Source organism: Megalobrama amblycephala, linkage group LG5 (assembly GCF_018812025.1).
Source record: "Megalobrama amblycephala isolate DHTTF-2021 linkage group LG5, ASM1881202v1, whole genome shotgun sequence".
Lineage (NCBI taxonomy): Eukaryota > Metazoa > Chordata > Actinopteri > Cypriniformes > Xenocyprididae > Megalobrama > Megalobrama amblycephala.
The window spans coordinates 27,323,713-27,345,290 of NC_063048.1; the positions used below are offsets into that span (position 1 = coordinate 27,323,713).

The 21,578-nt window shown below is 36.1% G+C and overlaps 1 protein-coding gene and 1 long non-coding RNA gene across 4 annotated transcripts in view; one reads left to right on the plus strand and one right to left on the minus strand.

Moving 5' to 3' along the window:
- Positions 1-21,578, minus strand: part of alk (ALK receptor tyrosine kinase) — a 496,326-nt gene that overhangs the window by 154,966 nt on the left and 319,782 nt on the right. The gene's annotated exons all lie outside the window — the stretch shown is intronic.
- Positions 4,901-5,825, plus strand: LOC125268933. Its single transcript, XR_007185003.1, has 3 exons — positions 4,901-4,929; positions 5,261-5,333; positions 5,427-5,825. It is a non-coding gene; the product is annotated as an uncharacterized LOC125268933 (long non-coding RNA).

Below are 21,578 nucleotides of genomic sequence, written 5' to 3' on the forward strand. Positions count from 1 at the left end.
ATAACGCTACACATAAAACAGATTTTTTTTTTTTTTTTTTTTATTAAAAAAAAATAATAACAGGCAGCATACCAACACTGAACCCCCCCAATGTTGAAACCAAATCTATGCCCTTGGTTGAGGGCACAAGAGTATGTGAAATACATCCATAAAAACTTGAAACACGCTCACTCCAGACAGTATGTTATGATCTTTGATTCGCGTAGCGAGCGTTGTTAAACTCATTGCAGCGATCCTCGCTAAAAACCACTCTCATGCGTGCTCCGCTTATTCTTATATGTTTGAATTCTCCACTATAATGCGATCTCATGCATAACACAGCGCAGTGATTGGGTTCCGTAGTTTGTACGCACAGTTTTTTTTTAGGGGATTCACAAATATGGTTGTCATTTAAATACGTTTAGCTAGTGAGAGCAGGCCATATCTGTTCAAGCAGCATCCTCAAAAAAATGGTTCCTTAGCTTATTTGTATTACGCCTTGTTGTATTTTGGTTACTTTAACAGTCTAACAACAGTTTTTGAGAAATAAAATGTGATAAAGTTGCCCATTATTCTTAGCAACAAGTGGTTCTTTAGGTGCACAGGCAAATGCACCAATTGTTTTGTTGTACTGCTGAGTGCTTTCCTACAGAGGCAGATGGGAAAAATGTGCACTGGGTAATTGCAAGAGAAACACTTGTTCCTACTTCATGATGTATCGTCATTGTCATCAATGCTAGTTTTTTTTTTTTTCCTTCGGCTAGCAGCCAGCACCTGTTAAATTATCCTGTGCACGTTTTCTATTTCTTTTTCGTACTCACTCATGTTTGTGATCTTTAACCAAAAACCAAAGCGCAAAATGTGGAACAAATTAGCTCAATGGTTGTGAACAGAACTCTTTTCGTCTGGCTTGCACTGTCAGTGCTGCCTGTTTCAGAAAAAGAAAACTGACATAAAGGAAACAACGCTTTCTCATATTCCTATCCATTTTAAATGTTTAAAAGTGGAGAGAGTGCTTCATACTTCAAGTGGCTGGCTGAGGGTAATAGCATATGACAAGCTTCGGCAGCTGCCTGATGCTTATCTTTAGCTGAAGACACTGTAAGCAAATTAGTTTTAATGCAATCTACATTCTTTGCCCCTCTTCTTTCTTTTTTTTTTTTTACTGTCTCTCTCTCTGCATAGTTAGATAGCAGATCATAATAACCTCATAGGGGTTTCCTTTCATCTGTGCTACAGAGTTGCAAAGGCCTTTGAATAAGAAACTTTGGTCTTTGACATATAATAAGCTTTATCATCTAATCCTACCCTTTTATCATTTTTTTTTTTTTTTAGAACTTTGTATATTATAATACAGATCTCTGCAGATGATCCAGAACGTGGAAGGACATCTGATTTTCAATCAACCAAAGAGGGCCTATGCAACAACTTTCTTGTTTCCACTTTTCTGCTGTCTACCAGAAACTGCCCAAATCAAATTCAATGTTCTGAAAATGGCATTCAGGATGGCCAATGGAACATCACCCTGCTGCTTCAACACACTCCTACAAGTCTCTCTCATCCTCTTTGGTCAATGATCAAGCAACACCTGGTGGTTCCATCAGAAGCTTTACTCTCTCTATAAGAAAGAGCTTCTTACATTCACCTAATCTGCTGAGACCTTCAAAAAAAAAAAAACTAAAGATCTTGTCTGAACCACAACGATAAACAAATGCTAAGTCATTCATTATCACCATTATGTAATTTAGATGAAGATGTAAATACATTTTGCCTTGAGCAATCTGGAACTGCTGCAGACACAATATTGTTTTGCATGTGTGCTTTATCCAACATGTATTTTATTATGAATGAAAGAATTAATGAATGAATGAAGCTTTGTTAAGGTATACAGATACAATAAATCATTATTTGGTTTCCATGTTTAATATCAGATAGGGCTGTGTGATTAATCATAATCATTTTCTCGATTTCAATTTTGGATTCCAACAATTATGAAAACAATATATCAACATAAAATGATTAAGGAAGGTGCACTTTTCTTCAAAGCGGTGTGCTTTCATTCTTTCCTAAGCCAAACTTAACACCTATATCAGTCGAATAAGTGTTGTAAAATGCGGTCTACTGTTGCTAAACTGCAGGGCGTGCTTAATATTAAACAGTGTTATCAAAACCGCATTAAGCCACCAAAGAGATACTGTTCCCTAGGAGGCTTTCTGTGCGCACGCTCTGAGATGGGGCGGAACGTGTATAAGCAAAGTGTACTATGTGCTTTGGATATGCACCTAAACGGTCAAATAGCCTACACACAAAAATCCTGAAATGCTATTTTGGCAAGTATCCTTGTAAACATAGTTGGTTATGTCTTAAATTAATGTAAACAGTTAAGAAGGAAAACATATTTGTATTGGATCCCCGCAGCTCTTAAAGTGACAGCAGCCTAATAAATCTGCTGTAGTCATTAATGTTAATCAAACAACAACAAAAAGACAGATAAAGCACTCACTCTTGAATGAATAATTTTTGTGGTTTTAATAAGTTTTAGATTAGTCTGTATTTAACGTATACAGCACTGTTATTTTACATTTGATTACTTTATTCAATTTCAGTTGTCTATTAATTATCTGATTCTGAATACCACTGTTTGTACATCTTCCTGATGTACTAAAAACTAGAAAACTAAATGCACTGTAAGAATGTTAAAAAAGGTTTAGGTATAGTGTAGGGAAGGATGATAGTAAATTGAGTCAACATTTAGTCTCATATAAAACATTTTGTCAAAGATTCCGTATCTTTCGTACTTTGTGCACTCTTAGCCCGGATTTTATATTTACTTAAAGGGCACCTATTATGCCCCTTTTTACAAGATGTAATATTGGTCTTGGGTGTCCCCAGAATGTATTTGTGAAGTTTCAGCACAAAATACCCCACAGTTAATTTATTATAACCATTTGAAAATGTCATTTTTGGGGCCTGTTTTAAAAAGAGCTGTTTTGGTGTGTACAACCTTAAATATAAATGAGCTGCATATCCCCGCCCTGCCTTTGGATGAGGGCGTAACTTGCATACCTATGGCAATAAACAGTCGGTAGAAGCAGAATGGCTGAGAGTGAGAGACCCGCTGTTTTGTATGGCATTCAGCCGTACATGTTTGAACCGGAATCAGACCCAGATGATGAAGAGACTCCGGCAGAAGAAACACAATTGAGAATGGAGCAGGACGTCTCTGAATGGTTATTTGATACATTTATGTACTTATAGAGTTTTAATAGCATCCCCTTTGCAATTATGGATGTGCAACACACACACACACACACACACACACTGTGATAACGTTTGCGCAATTTTTTGAAACTACAAACACAAATACTGTGATAACGTTTGCTAAGTAAACATACACAGTTTTTAATACAATATCTTTAAAAAATTTATATATACATGTGGATACACACTATACAAACAAGGTTTAAATTATATACACAGACATTCTACGACGACGACAACAACTTTAGACGCATTTGTTATTGAATTGGCTGACATCGACTGAAATGACTATTTGCTCAAAAAACATTAAATACACTTACTTCTTCTGGAGGTGACGTTGGATCGCGAACAGTAGGCAATGATCCACACTTGAGGATTAACTTTGAAGCAAGACCTGCTTTGAATTGACCCTCGTTCTCAAAACAGTCAGTCAAAAAATGATTCGCGCAAACATAAACGTATTTTGGAATTTTGAGTGGCGCCTTTCCTTCGTAAATAAAATCCATCCACTGCATTTTCAGTGGCTCTGATGTCGGAAGTAAGTGAAAACTACTATGTTCATTATTACATCCCACAACAGAACACTTATGTTTCTTAGGAGACATTACCGGCTGTCGTTGAAACAATGGAGGATGGTTGACAGATCACCGAGGGCGGGGTCTATGCCAAAATCAGATTGTCAATCAAACCACATGGGTGGGGCTTAGCGCAATTCTACGTCACAGTGAGAGCAATCTTAGAACAGGGCGTTCTGAGACAGTGCTTATGAATTATTGAGATTGTAAAAAAAACACTGGGTGGATTTTTCTCATTCTAGGGTGGTTTTGCTCACACACTGCCAACACTTTATGGTCAAACACCATGTATAAGTGAATTTTGCATAATAGGTGCCCTTTAAACTATATAATTACAATATACTTAAAATATTTAAGTTTGATTGCATTACTTATAAAATATAAGTATATTCTACTAAATTGTGGATGTAATTTGAATGGGTTAATAAATTTAAGTTAAATGCACTTAAATTATTAAGTTTTTCTCCTGACCACGCCTCTTACACATTGGTTTACGGCAGGTAATGACGCCATTTTGTCGTGGTGTGTGTGAATTCAAGGAGCTGTTGATGAGAAGTTGGAACATTTGTTTTGGCAAGTTCTACAGACATTTTTTTCCAAACATTTGCCTTTTTATCGTTTCCCCCCCCTGAGAGACTGTTTGTGAGCAGTGAAAATCGTTTGTTAAAGTTTAAACGACGGAACTGTTTTCTCCGGTTAGCTAGTGTTCTCTCTCGCGTGCGGTGGATTACTGTGCATGAACCCCTGATCGGCGAGTTCGACGCGCGTTATTTCGTCGTTTGTTTCTTTTTCACACGAGGAGCTGTTGTTGGGCGTGTAAACGTAGTTTGAACCTCTGGCTGTCGGCGAACACCGCGGCCGCGGCCGTGCCCGCGGCCGCACCCGCGCTTCCAGCAGAGGAGAGAGGATGAAGCGCGAAAATGGTGAGTGCAATAATTTAACGACCGTGTTTTATTTCGACACGGCTATTGATTGAAAGATTAAGTTAAAGTTAATTAACAGTTGAAAACAAAAACAGATGGATATACTGTTTTATCTAGGTTCATAGCTTTCTTAACAACAGACTATCTTGTTTTGTATTGCAGGTGAAGAAGAGATGCTTTGGATTAGAAGTGTAAGTATTGCCCTTATAACTGTGAAAAGAAAGCTCAGCTATTTAAACATTATAGGCTCAAACAATGAAGTTATACAAGAACAGAACAATTTCCTTGTTTACATCTGGAACACATACATGTACATTTATATCACACGTTATGCACAATATGTACACTTATACAGCCTTCACCAAAAATTCCATATCAGCTGTGTGTCATGTGGGTTTACTGAGACCTGTTCTTTGGCTGATTATTTTATTAATCTGCATACTGCACAGTGCACAATTACATCTAAACCATAAAATCAGGTGCCATAATCAAGACTTTAACTTTAATGTTTGCTCCTCACAGAAAAGTTGTCAACGACGAGCCTGACATCAGCCTGATGGTACTTCAATGGCCAGCTCTTTCTACAGTAAACCAGGTATGTATTGATGCATGGAGTATTTGACAATACCATTATCTGATGCATTATTATATGATAATGTCTTTGTCGATCTTTGTCTTCCTCTACTAGGTTGCAGCTGACAAGGACTCATACAGGCAAACTTCAGTGAGAATCCTCTGTGTTGATCTATAAAGTGCTCAGCTAAACCCATCATGAGTGAAGATCGTCTTGGAAGGATGTTTGGTGATGGATGAACCGACCAACCTCAGGACTTCTGTGTCCTTTTTTCTGACTGATTTATGCCCTGCAACTGGACTACCCTAACTGTATGAAAAATACTTTATATTTTATTCAGCAGGTAATGCTCAACCTAGGAAAATGTGAGCTGGCACCTAAAATGGAATACTGCCACTATTGTGAACTCAGGAGTGTGAACAAACCATATAGTTTTGATGCAATTTGTTGTGATTCTGAGATAGACTATTTATGTGCTTAACAATAAGCTGATTTGTTAAAACTAGTTTTTTTCACGTTTTATAAGGAAATGTTTTCAGGACATGAAATGCTGTTGTATTTGGAATTGAATTAAAATAAAACATAAAATTGAATGAATGTACCTTTTATTTGCTTTTTTTCTTAATTTTGTAGTAAAATAGAAGTTGCTATAAATTAACTTGCTTAGTACATTGAACTTAAATATACTATGTGTAATAACTACAAAGTAACTAATATTACAAAACATTTTAAGTTAAATGAACTTGAATTTTTAAGTTCACATTACTTAATCATTACTTAATTTTTTTAGGGCAACCAGTTTCCTCAATTTTTTAAGTAAATTCAACTTATCCGGGCTAACAGTGTGGGGTCTTCTGGATTATCTAATAAATACAACACACACACACAAACACACACACACACACACACACACACACACACCCATTACATTATTTTGAATGCTTTGAATACTTTTTTATGAAGGAAAAGCCAAGCAGCATTTCTAACGTACAGCAAGAATAACTCTAAAAATCTTTTGAGATTAAAATCCCCTTGTCTATTTATTGCAAGCATTACTACAAATTTATTGCAAGCATTACTACAAATTGCTGAAAAACTGAAAGACTGCAGCAGAGGTTTTAGAGAGTCTGATCTGTACATACATTGGAAACTATAGATCAAATTTTGAGCTACAGTAAGCATAAATTACTCTATACTTTACATTTTACAAAGTGACATCACCAACTACTGCCCTGGAATGCATAATACAGCCTATTTAGTAACTTTCACAGAACCGTATGAACAGGAATCAACAACGATCAATTTGTCATCTGTAAGTGAAAAATGCAAAGGAAAAACTTTTACTTGAACTTGACACCTGTTTTCAAAAGTTTGCTTTGTTAAAAATGGTGTTGTGTTAATGGCTAAATGTAAATAGTTGTTAGTTTACTTGAGAAATGGTTTAATATTTCCAGATGAACATAAATCCTGTAATGAAATTACATCCAAAGTAATTAGATGTGGTGCTCAGTTGGGGAGTATACCACTACAACAATCTGGCACACTTTACTGGGACTGCTTTTCTACACCACAACAACCAGGGCACCTGAATCGGCTCTATAAAATGACAGAAATGTGCTCATCCTCTACACCGCATGTCTGTAGGTCTTTATATCACAGGTTATAATGCTCATTCAATAATTTCTTGAGTTACTACTGCCATGATTGTTAGAAAATATACACAAACATCTTAAAACAGCATCTTAAATAGATTAGACATGAGCTATTAGACATTACATTAACATAGAAAGAAACATGTATGCACTGATAAGAAATAAGAAATGAATGAAATAAGAAGTGAATAAGAAACAAGTTTTTTTTGTCCTGGAGCACAGTGCAAAATGGTATTTTAGTTAATTCCTGCCAATCTTATCTTATATTTTTTGTGTTTTGTTTTGTTGTTCAATTAACAAATAATGAAATCAGCTGTCTGACAGAGTGAATCTGATCAGAGATGTTAGCTGATCAGGTTCATGTCTAAATTTGGCAGATGTTCCTGTGTGTATCTGGATCAGATTTATGTCATGGATCACTCACTTGAGCTTTCAGCCCGAAGCACAATTTCCTATCAAAGAAAGAAACAAAGTCCCACCTAATCTCAATAATGATCAAGGCTTGGCTGTTTATCTGTCAAGATCCTGAAACGAAAACATCAGTCAAAAGCTTTAGTCAGGTATTATTTGCCCAAAGGAGAAGCGTTGTGTGATATGTGTTAGAATTAGACTTGAATTACAGTTCTTTGTCAAATGATGGTTTATCCACTCTGTCAAATTTAATCTTTTATAACCTACACTGCAGTCAGGGTTACATAATGGAGAGAAAGTGAAGAAAGCTTAGAGCCTGTTTTTTTGTCTTTGTCTCAATTATGTGACATCCATATTCAGTCCCATCAGGTTATGATGGTGTCTTTTACATTAATAATATTATAGCACTGCCAGTTACCCAGCATGCCTGGCAGTATGCAAACTCCAGCATGCATTAGGGTTCAGTTTGTTTTAAATTTAAAGTAAACTCATTTATAATGTTACATTGATTAATGTTTCAAATATATATGTTCCACAATTCATTACAATCTTCAACTATTTTCAATAGTAATAAGAAATATTTATTGAGCACCAAATCACTATATTAGAATGATTTCTTAAGGATCATATACTGTAAGACTGTACATGTACTTTTTTCTTTGCAATCACAGAATAAATAAATAAAAATATCATTTTGAAGCAAGTTAATAATGAAAAGTTATTTTAAAATATAATATTCATAATATTACTATTTTACTGTACATTTTACCAAATAAATGCAATGGTGGTGAAAAAACTTCTTTCAAAAACATTTTAAAAAATCTTAAAAAAATCAGCATGTGTGCTTACCGTTCTTGAAAAAAATGCAATAATATGGGAATATATTTGCCAGCTGAATGTTTATACTAGTTGGATAAAAACATTAAAAATAATAATAATAATAATACTTTTAAGTGCCACTGTATCTACTACAACGAACAGAACCATGGAGAGGAGTAAATAGTCAAATTAACTCAATGCCAGGTGGACATTCTGCAATGAGACACAAATATGCACAAATCATGCTATATTGAAAAGTACATATGCATGAATAAGTAATTACCTCAGCAATGGGGCCATCATAATTTGAAGCACTGAGTTACTATCTCATTTCAGACAATATGTACGCAAACACTGAGGAAAGGCAGGAAAATAGAATAAGCTTTATTGGTGGCCTTATTTATTAAAACCCCCACAGAGGACAGAACTTGATTGCTACACTTTTTTGTAGCTATTTAAGCCAAACCCACTATGTAGGCAAGCCATTGTACTTCAAGAAACATGTAATCCAAGCTCCAAGGAGACCAGGGTGTGAATGAAATTACACTGAATGAAAACTAAAGCTTTCGAGCTTCAAAAATGACGCAAAAGTAGCATAATAAAAGTCTGTACTACTCATGTGTTTTATTCCAAGAATCAGCTGATTCAATCAGTTAATCTGAATCAGTGAACATATGAACCTGACGAACACTTCAAAGAGAGCTATGGCATATATGTATATATAAGTATATAAGACACTTCCTGTGTCCTCGTAAACCAGATGGCTTAAAAAACATTCTAAACAGTGTTTTCTTGAAATTCAAAAAATGCAGACAGTTTTCTGGGATGGGTAGGTTTAGGGGTAGGGGTAGTGTAGGGGTATAGAATATACAGTTTGTACAGTATAAAAACCCCGTAATAAAGTCCCCGTAAACCACATATACAAGTGTGTTTGTGTGTGTGTGTTCCAATAAGTATTACTTGTACTGACAGTTAAAGGGTTAAAGGGTTAGTTCACCCATAAATGAAAATTCTGTCATTTATTATTTACCCTCATGCCGTTCCACACCCGTAAGACCTTTGTTAATCTTCAGAACACGAATTAAGATATTTCCATAGGGAGCAATGGACACTTCTTCTCTCAAGATCCATAAAGGTACTAAAAACATATTTAAATTGGTTCATGTGAGTACAGTGGTTCAATATTAATATTATAAAGCGACGATAATATTTTTCGAGCGCAAAAAAAACAACTAAATAACGACTTATTTAGTGATGGCCGATTTCAAAACAATGCTTCAGGAAGCATTGGAGCACAGATGAATCAGTCGAATCTGCTGTTCGGAGCGCCAAAGTCACGTGATTTCAGCTGTTGGCAGTTTGACACGCGATCTGAATCATGATTCGACACACTGATTCATTTGTGCTCCGATGCTTCATGAAGCAGTGTTTTGAAATCGGCCATCAATAAGTCGTTATTTTGTTTTTTTGGCGCTCCAAAAATATTCTCGTTGCTTTATAATATTGATATTGAACCACTGTGCTCACATGAACCGATTTAAATATGTTTTTAGTACCTTTATGGATCTTGAGAGAGGAAGTGTCCATTGCTCCCTATGGAGGCCTCACGGAGCCACCGGATTTCAACTAAAATATCTTAATTTGTGTTCTGAAGATTAACAAAGGTCTTATGGGTGTGGAACGGCATGAGGGTAAGTAATAAATGACAGAATTTTCATTTTTGGGTGAACTAACCCTTTAATTGTGCTTTTTGCATCATTTTGAAGCTCAAAAGCTTCAGTCTAAGTTCATTTTTTTGTGCTCCACTGAAGAGTGAATGACTCAAATATGAGTAAATGATGATATAATTATTTCATTTGAAGTTAAATAATCCTTCAAATAGTTCAGCAAGACTGTGTGAAGTCCCTGTACCAGAACAGTGGATTAAGCGTATAAACAAGATCCAGAAAATACCCTGTCCAGCACTGGCTGTAAGGTGTGAGGCTTCCAGAACACTTCACTTACACTTATACTGCTCTATAGCTTCCAAATATTTCACCAAAGGTGTTTGGCTCAACCTGCTACTGCAACAACAGAAGCTCTGTATCTATTTTGTCCCCTCTCGATTTGTGCCAGTTTCAGAGGGCAAACTCAGTAAGGAAGACGCTTTACAATGCAATTACAGTTAGAGGAGATAAGAGAAAAGAGAAAGTGAAAAATTAAAGGCAATCGTTATGTAAAGACTTGTTTTTATTTTGTTTCCCCTCAAGTGCTTATGTTCTGCAGAGCACTCAATAAGGGCAGCACCACACAGGCTATTGTAATCCATCTGAGGTTAGAACAGAAGCGCTTTCAAAGATGCACGTTTTCCCTCCCATCACGCTGATGCATAAATAAAAGACTTTGTTTTATGTTTACACCAAACTAGCATACGATAAGGCTCCAGAAGGACTCCTCAGCAAACTTACGGCTAGCTTTGAGGTCTGTTCAGCGGTCTCTTGACAAGATGAGGTTAGAAACGTGGAAGGAAAACATAAAGAAATGAAAGAAGAAAACATAAACAAGTATTGTTTTTGGATGTATTATTTATTGAATATACCTTTTCCTTTGCCTGTATGTGCTTGAAAATTAATATCAAAGCCATGGACCTATGGAAGATGACAGATGATGCTCTACCGTGTGAGAAGGGGCCTTTTCCGTTTATTGAAAGACCTCACTACAAAGGTGCAATATTAGGCTTTCATCCTAAGTAAAAAGCATCAATTGAGAATTCGGAAACTTTCAAGTGATGGACAAACGTTGAAAAAAGGAAATGACTTTGAAACAAACTCACATAAAAGTTCAGAGATCTCATCCATTTCAAAAGCTCACTGCTGAGACAATATCAGAGTAATCGTCTTATTTGAAGTTATGTTTACAAAATAATCATGTGTTTTATATCTTCCAACAATGGCAAGTACACAAAATATTTATTTTAGAGAAATGTTCAATTGAATCAAGCATTTTAAAATGTTTACCACCAAACATTCTTTTTTTTTTTTTTTTTGAATGGAAATTAAATGGAATAAGCATGAACATCTACTGTGTTACAGGATCTGCTTGTGCATACTTTTATAATGGCACATTTAAAATGGAAATGAAGCAGTCAGACAAGTTAACATTATTTAGTAAATGGATTTCCATTTAAAATGTAAACATTAAAAAAAAAAAAAAAAAATGTTTTGCATAGCTTTTGTTGTAGCATGGGCGCTGCCATCTTGCAGTACTACAACCTGTGATGTCACAGGGTTGGCTGGCTCCGTTGAATTAATGAAGATTATTATAGTTTCGATTCTGGTCTTTGATTTTTCTGCTTAGTTGCTGTAATCATTACTAGAAATGGATGACTGCCACCAAGTACTTGACCAACAGAGGGATCCAGTGCTATTTGCAAGGCAATTGCGGCCTGATAAAAATAAGCGAACAAACTACAGGCCAACAAGTGAAGGATAAGTTTGTTGAAAACTTTATCGCACAAAATGCAAAAGGATGCAAAAAAGATGATGGCAAAGAAGATGACATGATTAGGGATAACTTTTGGAGATTATGCAATGTAAGGAGTCCTGAGTGGTAAACGTGGAGTCACTGTAAGAAATGTTTATTTATTTCTGCATTTATCTCTTAATGTTGTGGAAATTGAATGACAAACAGGTATTTATAATGATTGTGGTTCATTTTAATTTCTGACAGTCATTTTGGCAACATATCATATCCAAGTATAACTATGGAAATCTTGAGGCAGTGGACTTGTGTTTGAATGTGTATCGGGAAGCAAAACAGTACTGTTTCCGTTTTAGTTGCAGTGTATGAAAATTTACTCTCTTTTTTCCCTTTGCTTTAACACTGTAAAATACATCAGGAGCAATGCAAAAATGGCCTCCTTTGTGTCTTCTGATGCCCTGTGGCTTTCCAGTTTCCATCTTTCACTGTATCTGTCTTTATCTTTAACTATCTGTCCTCCACTGTCTATCTTTAACTCTCTCTCTACCATTGTATCTGTTGAATTCAGGCAAGACAACTAACCCTGTGACATCACAGGTTGTAGTATTACAAGATGGCAGTGCCCTTGCAGCAAAAGCTAACAAACCATTTTTTTTTTTTTTTTTTTTTTTTTAATGGTTGCATTTATTGTGTTTGTTATATAATTGCTGATTAAAGGTGCTAAACTAACTGGTAGCTAAAAGTTAGCTAACTTAAGCTAACTGTTTTTACTAACTGATAAAAGACTATTTATTAGGTGCACTGAAAGGAATAATATTAATATGCATCATCTGTGCACGAGGTAGGGCCTTAAAAACATCAGCCAACCCGATCATCGCGTAAACGATTGGCTCTCTGGCTTGTCAATCACTGCCGTGACGTTCCTTGTGAGAGATGAGCACGGCTGCGCGCTCCAGTAACTTTCCACACTCCACAGGCGCCACATGCAATGTTTTTGTCAGGAGACAGGAGTAACAACTGCAGGTTATGAGTTACCTGCGGTGAGTCCAACATAATGAATCCACTAACACGACACAGCAAATGCCGGTGGTAAACACTCGTGTTCCAATCATAGACTGTAAAAAAAATACTCGTTCCAATACTCATGCACAAGTTTTGGGAGGCATTCCCTCGAAATTCTTACACATGCGCTCATTTCAAAAACTCAGTAACAGTCTTTGGTTTCTCAGTCGACGAAAAGATCCTCTTTAGCACCTTTAAGAGTGGAAATCCATTTACTAATGTTAACCTCACTGACTGCTTCATTTCCAACTTAAAGAATACCTTTGCTTATTTATAAATATCAACAACACACATAATGTTTATTGTAAGTGCCTTACTTTAACCATACATGTTTTTTTTTTTTTTTTTTTTAACCAAGAGACAACTCAAATGATTTTCTGTAATACAGCAATTAACATTATGATACAGATCATGTCAATAGAGCTTATCATGTAATGACTATGGAACATTCCTTTTAACCCCAGACTGTTCCTGTAAAAACTGTGTTGTAATTCACTTTAAGTAAACATATGTATTACTTATTTCAATAAAAAGTTAATTATTATTTATGAGATGAATATACAGTATACTGCACATTGATTATACATTGATTATCCATTGAGTATCATTAGATGTCACTTCGATGACCATGCAAATTAGACCTGGAGACCTGTTATTAGTTTGCACTACTGTTTAAAAGATTGGGGTCAGTAAGTTGTCTTAACAGAGCAATGGCGACCAGAATTCAAATCTCTAAATTACATTTTGAACACACACACACATATATATATATATATATATATATATATATATATATATATATATATATATATATATATATATATATATATATATATATATATATAAACCATTAGCGGTATCATGCAGAAAACAGGGCAACATTTGAAGTCTATTCAAGTCTATAAGGTAAGAATAACTGTATATTTTAACTATTCAGTTTATAAATGTTGAAGTAGCTCACGCCTGTCTACACACTTCCAGTAAACCTTCTTCATAGTCAAGCAGCTTCTTTAATTTAGTTATGAGCTGAACAGGAAGCCGAACAGAAGCTTGAACAAACCGCTGGCATGATCCACTGTGCGGTGCAAATCAATTTGGGTTGCTCTGTACTTTTAGTGGGTCTACTGAACATGGTCCACTTTGTGACAATTCCACTGTGGTTGAACGGATGATAGCTCACAGTTCTATTTTATTTGTTGCTTTTTGCTTTCAGAACAACACTTGTTTCAATTACTACTACCAATAAGGGTTTCAGAACTGCATACGCTGTCTCTCTTTTCTGGGAAATCAACGTATGAATGTCTGGGCATACAATTGAAAGTATTTCACATCACCTACACACTGTTATTGCCATTACTGTGGTTGTGTGGTTCTTTCTGTTACCTGATACGTTCCAGATATGTGCAGCTTTTGTTATGTATCATATATCATGCAGCACAGAGTTTTGTATTGTAATGGGTTGCCAGATAATTTGCATGGATTTTGTATTGTGTTATATGATGCATTGTTTCACCACACTATTTGTCTGTGTGCTGCTTTTGTCTTTGCATCCTGACAAAATCTAACCCAGACCACAATAACGCACAACACAACACAACAGATGTTTCTGCACCATTAACTGTCATTAATGCTTGTTTAAATGCTCAGCATGCGTAAAGCAAGCATTTGAATGTGTGTGTTTGATGTGCATATGGTTGGATCTAACATTGCCACAGATTTTTTAAATAAAACAGTGCTGGTGCTTCGAAGGGTATGTCAGCATCCTAAAAGAATCAACGTGCCGCAGTGTTTAGCAAAACACACACGCCACAAACCAATCACTGTTTTCTCTCTGCTGTTTGGTCTTACTCTTTTCTCACTGGTTGATCTAATTGCCAAGATGAAATGCATCAATTTCCTACAGGAATTGAAAAAGCAGCTTTAAATCTTTTCATGCATTCTCCAATCCCTCCTCCCCCTGAAAGCTTCTAAAGTCTCTGTGTTTGGGAAATATTAAGGATATGTTTCAGTGTAACACAAACTTCCAAGGCTTTGTGGAGATTAGTTTCTTTGAGGTTTAATTGAGAACTTTATCTTAAAAAAAAAAAAAAAAAAAAAAAAACTTCCTAGCATTATCATTCATCATGGGTTAAACTGTGAGGAAAGAGGTTTGTTTAATTCAATTGTGCTCATGTTTTTGACATTAAGAGGTAAATGTTGTTGGCTAAAATTGTTTCTTAAGAGACATAGTATTTCTCTTATCTTAGTATTTCAAGTACTAAGAATGTTTTTAATGGTTTTAGTTTTAGTTAAAGTGTAACTTCAACGATTTTCCACCTGCTTTGAATTGTTCTCCATGTTACCTGGACTGAGAAATTCACGTTTATGTCACCAAAAAGACTTTTTTGCTGCATTCATGCCATGTTGTAATTACCGTAATTTCGAGATGACAACATGTTACATTCTACTCGGAACTGTTCACGTCCTCAGACTGAGAACTACAGATTAAACTTCCGCATTTTGTATCCCCGCCCATGGACAGTCGGACAGACAAGTCCCCCCAATAAATAGAAATGGCCAAACTGTGATGGCTCAACTTTTTTCTCAAATATGGCCATTTTGAATTGAAAATATGAATTTGCATGCTTCATATAATTCCTAACTGAGTGTGAAGAGACAAGAAACGTTTTACGTTGACATATTAGGCATAAAAAAGTATGTGTGCATATATTAATGCGAATTAATGCGAATAGTATTTTCAAATAGCTCAAAATGATTATTAACCAACTAGAATTAGAACTAGAATTTTCTTCACTGTAACCAAGACATGGTTACGGCTTTGACACAGACTGTTTTATATATATATATAAAAAATAAATTAAAAATATCTTTTAAATGTATAAAAAAATGATGTGGCTATAGTGTAGAAACTTAAAAACACAATGAAGCTGAAGTCACAAGCGTGGTCATGTGTCAAATCTGAGGATGTTTTCTTTAAAACTATACATTTTTAGCCCCCTGTAAGCTCTCATGCACTCTATTGTCTAATGTCTGGCACGGCACTCGAAACTGCCCCATTCATGTTTTATTGTTCTCACTCAACAAACCTTTCACACCTCTGCCAGGTATGAGATCTTCATTAATAAGAGGTGAACTGAATGAGAAAGACACAACATACATGTTACACCCACACATAAATATTTTAGTACTATTAATTGGCATTCAAATTTGTGTTTACAATATCAAGGCTTATAAACACCAATTATAATATGTGTCATAATTATGCATCTCAGAATGAGTCACTGAGAAACTTTAATAATAACTGCACTGAAAATACACAGTGAATAGTTTATATTGGAGAATTATTTTGATCCATTTTGCCAGAGCAACTGAGACAATTTCTGTAAGCCTTTTAGTTAAGTCCGACTTCACTCTGAAATAGCACCACTTGTAATATTACTGTTTTTGACCATCCAAGTTAATCATATTTGTGTTTTGTTCGTGTATCTTGTGTGCTCAATGTCTTCCAGGATCACATAATTATATGTTCTTATATGCAACAGAGAATTCACAGAGCAGCTATAATAAGAGGACATCAGGATACAGCCTGTGCTTTAGTGTATGAAACAACCTCAAGCTTTTTACACTTTAATGGGATGTACTGTGAGTAACACTGGATATAAGAATGAACTTAAGATGGAATCAACCATACGGAGTGCGTCTTTCAGTACAGCACAGGCTAGGACGCCATGGGCAGGAGTATGACTTCCCAGCCAGGCCACATGTCCAAACAGAGCTGTGCGACGACGAGCGACAACTTATTCTACTAACCCTAACCCCTTATTCTACTAACTTGAGATGGAACCAACCATATGAGAAGAAAGGAATATAATTCTGGAGTCTGAAACAACAGTAAAGTAGTATACTGGACAGTTTGACAGCTCGTTCTTGTTTAGCTAATCGGTGGCCATGCAAGGGAGGAAATGGAACCGTCACCAATCTGCTGAACCCATGTTCGGCATGGGCGACCAGGTGGTCTTCTCCAACCGTTATGAGTGAGTCTTTCAGTGCGGTGGGCAACAGTACAGGCAAGGACACCATGGGCATAGACTTTGGGCCACATGTCCGAACAGAGCTGTGCGATGACGAGCGACAACTTATTCTACTAACCCTAACCCCTTATTCTACTAACTCTAAAGGCTCATTATCATTATACTGTAGTTGTGGTGTGAAAAAACTCTGCTGTTCTTTTATATTTAGAACAATTTTTTTAACTATATTTTATGGTTAAGCTATTGTCCTTGGTGTGAACGGGCCTTAACCCTACCCCTAACTGTCTACTACTCAACTAATACTCTCAGAAAAAGATTAAATTAGAAAAGCTAAGAAAATATAAAAAAAAGTATGAACTAGAAGAATTCTCACTAGGGTTTCACTATGATTGGACCCCAGTGTATATCTACCCTGCATGAAAAAATCCAAACAAGCACTGAGTGATTATAAAAACTAGATATCATCTCTGTGTGCTTTAATGCATAAAACAAGCTCAGGTGTTCTCTGACAGTTTGAGACATGAGGCAGTAATATTGTATGAATATTATAATTCTGTCTGAGAAGAAAGGGGCATAATTATGGCATGTTTCAAGTTTTCATCGCCTTATACTCACATTGCCTGCTGTACTTGCTACAATCAAATAGTTGTTTGGCCCAACAGCACTCAAAGCAATTCCCGTAAGCAATTCTCCATCAAAAAGTTTTGTTCTAAATCTCCATTCACCATGTATTCAAAATCACACCTTTTTGTCACTGATTGGCTATTGTAAATAAGCAAACATTTAAGATAAACTCATGTTCTTTTTTACTGTATTTTTTCCCTTTCTACATTTCTTTCAGTCTCAGAGGAAGCAGTCTCTGGCAAGTGACTCAGAAAAGGAGCGTGCGGCAAGGACAGAATGGGGACAAGCACAGCAAATAACAAACTACAAACACCTGCACCGGCACAATGTGCCTCTCTCTCCCGAGTGCCTGAAATGTTTCGACATGCACCTGACGGCACATGCTTCTGTGAAGTGCCCGTTCTCTAAATCCAACATCTTGCACGTCCCTCTGTTGACGCACCTTTTAGCGGCCGCTATACATCAGCAAAAGTGCCACGATAGCTGTGGCAATGTGGATGCTGAGGGGAGGCAGATTTGCATATGAAACGGCAGGATGCAGATGATCGCTTCTGGGAGTCCAGACCGCACTGCCAAAGGGGAGCAAAAGGAGGGGTTGTTGGGGGAGGGCTGCTGAACAGCACGCCAGGCGAGTTGGGTATTTACACTTCAAACAGCATCGTCTCAAAGAGGAGAGAGTGCAAGGAAGAAAAAAAAGAGAGAGAGACATGGGTTGAAAGAGAGTTAGGCGAAGGGCTTTATTTTGGATCGTATTCAGCCAGTTGGTCCTAACAAAACACCCACTATTTGCAAAACTTTCTCTTTGTTTTACTTGGCAGTGACAACAACTCTATTTTCCTCCTGTCTGCTGTCTCAGAGCTTGCGGTAGTTTGTCACCACTTGTTGGACTAAATACCTCCATTACGGGTGTCAGCGGAGCTCTTTGAAATGGTGGAGGAGATACAGCAGTGCAGCACAACTTGACATTGTCTTTGATGGCTGTGCTTGCCAGCGGTGCCTCCAGGAAATTTGTAATGGGCTGGCTTTATCTAACCCACAAACATTGATGTATTTTGTCAGGTTGATTAAATTTTGTTTATGATTGGTATGAAATAAATTAGATGTTTAGGGTTATATGAAAATAAATAAATAAAATAAATATATATATATATATATATATATATATATACACACATACACACGTTTTGCAAATTAGTGGCTAATTCATACAATCTCATGTGTAAATTTTCATATGATCTGCTTATGCCCCAGTAACGGGTATGTTTAGGGGTGGACCTTCGTGCTTCCTTTTTTTCTAATAATTTTTTGTATGATTATCACCTCGTACAAATTCTTACAAAATCACCACCTTGTAAAATAGTAATAGTTATGTTTTCCCATGAAATCAGGTTGGTAAATACATTCATACCACCTCTATGCATTAAACATTCTATGAGGCGTTTATTTTGATTTCAAACCAGTTTTGTTTCAGCTCCGACCGGCATTCTCTGCATTAAAAACTAGCATATGGAAGTGGTTTACATGAAGTTTATGGGAAAAAGGACCTGGGATGCGTTTCTCAAAAGCATCATAAGCCTAAGTTGATCGTAGAGACCATTGGTGCCAATTGTTCCATCATCAACTTAGGCTAACGATGCTTTTGGGAAAAGCAACCCTGGACAAGCCACACGATATGCAAGTTGTGTTATTACTATATTATTAATATTGTTATATTGCTTACTGCACATAACAGGAGGATGTTGGTTAGAAGTCTATTTTATGTTAGTGATTCAGCATATGCTGAAGTCTGTATTAATTTACAACAAGTATGCTGCTACAGGCACACATTTCTTTTCCTGTTGGTTCTTTGCAATGCTGGGAAATATGCTGGCAAATGTAACCTTCCAGTGCCTAGAGATTCCCACCTCTAGTTGAAAAGCTAATATATTTTAGTATTAAACTGTGATAATTAAGATAAAGTTGTCATGGCATGGGTTAAATCATTAAAGAGTCAATGGCAAATGATCATTATTAATTGTTCAAAAAAAAAAAAAAAAAAAAAAACACTTTAGGATGACCTGGGAAGACTAAATCTACAAAATCCTTATATTTTATAAGGGTTCACTTATATTTTACATGAGTTCATTTGCAAAAACCGATAAACACCCCCCCCCTTTTTTTTTTTTCAAAAAAAGCCGGTATTATCCACTGTCAAGGCATCGCAAGTTGACATTTTAATCAATAAAGATATATATATATATATATATATATATATATATATATATATATATATATAAAAACATACTTTCAATTAACTTTAATTTTGTAAGTTAGTTATTATTAGTTATTATTACTTAACCAAAACAACCCAACTGCAGTTTGATTGATATTACTTGGAATGCACAATAAAAGTAAATAAATAAAACATGATTTATGAGAATTAATAAAAACTGAGTTATCTGTGTTTGCAAATGAACTCTTCACATGGTGAAATATGTTGTATGCAAGCTTGCTTGTGAGTTTTGCCCCTTTCAAGTTCAAAGCAATCCTCCCACGATACACTGCAGTATGGTTACATTGGTGAGATAAAGCACTCATACATGAGTAAAGTGGAGTTCTCAATAAACTAACATCTGTTGCTGTTGAATTTTGAGGTAAATTATGTAAGTCTATGTTTAATAATATGTGCAGACCTTAAAATATTACTAGACATTATAAACAATCAACATGGCGGATGAGGGGCCCAGTTGGTTGGCCAGAGTTTTTCAGAAATCATTCTATTATGAATCATTCATGATGAAAAATAAAAAGATTAAATTAAATAAGTACTAAAAATATCCATTACAGCTGCTACTGGAGCTCTTTGAAACTGTGGAGGAGAAATGTAGTTGCAGTGCAGCATGTCTTGACATTGTCTTTGATGGCTCTGCTTGCATAAGGGATGAAGTTATTCTAGAATCAATATTGATCTGAGACCTTTAATCGTTACAAAATAAACCCTACTACAAACACTAGCCATGCCGGCTAAAGCCTCACGTCCAGTTCCACGCATGAATAGATTTTGGTGTGCATGGAATTGGCAGACATCTCTTAGGTAGTATTTGCCTCCCGTTTAGTTCCTAAGCTGTGCTGATGAATGTGAAGCTCCTGGCTTTCTTCCCAGACTGTGAAAGTCAGGGTCATTTCCAGCCCATCGTGCTATGCATCAGCAGTGAGGGGTCAGCTCCGACAGATGCTAAATGGAAAGCTGAGGAAAAGAGTCACAAGGCCAGGAACAAACAAAATCCCATGAAATACACCAGAGTCACACAAAGCTGTTAGCTCTTTACCAAATATGTAATTAATCTGCATGTGTCCTTGATTGTGCGCGAGGTGTCGTTTCATATATTGGCTTTTCACTACACACACAGTGTATGATTGCAGGGAAAAATATGTTTCTATTGAGCATTTGATGGAGCAACTAATTTTGTGGGAAAATTAACCATAAAAATGATTTTCCAGCTTTCCACGTTTTTCACAGTTATATGGTAGGGGGTGCTAATATGCATTTTCTGAATGAGCACAGAATCTCCAGATCAAGACAGGCAACAAAAAAAAAAAGCACAAACAGGCGATATAAGCAATGCTTATGCATGTTGTAATTTAGCATTTAGATGGGCTAGCTTTTTCTCCCTATGTGCATCAATGAACCTTGGGAGCCCATGACCCTGAAGCCAGTTTGCTAGTTGTTCTTCCTTGAACCACTTTTGGTAAGTACTAACAACTCTATACCAGAAAAATCCCACAAGACTTGTCATTTTGAAGATGCTCTGACCCAGTCGTCTAGCCATCACTATGTGGCCCTGGTCAATGTCAATCAGATCTTTTTGCTTGCTTATTTTTTCTGCTTCCAACACATGGAATTCACAAACTGACTGCTCAGTTCCGTAAGACCATGTGAAAAACTTGGACTTTGTGTTGCCATACATGGATAAAAAAAAAAAAAAGGACAGCATTTTTTTCCTATTGCAAATGAATTTCAATCAATTTGCAGGATTTTTTTTTTTTTTTTTTCTCAAAGCAGCCTTTCAAAAGTGCTTTGTTACCTTTTCAATATGCCAACCTGTCATGTCCGTAAAAGTCCATAATTTATCCTTAAATGGGTCAAGCAGGTAGAACTGGACAAAATAATAACAAGGTAAACAACTCACCAAACTGTTTTTCAAAACAAAATGAACTTGAAATTATGA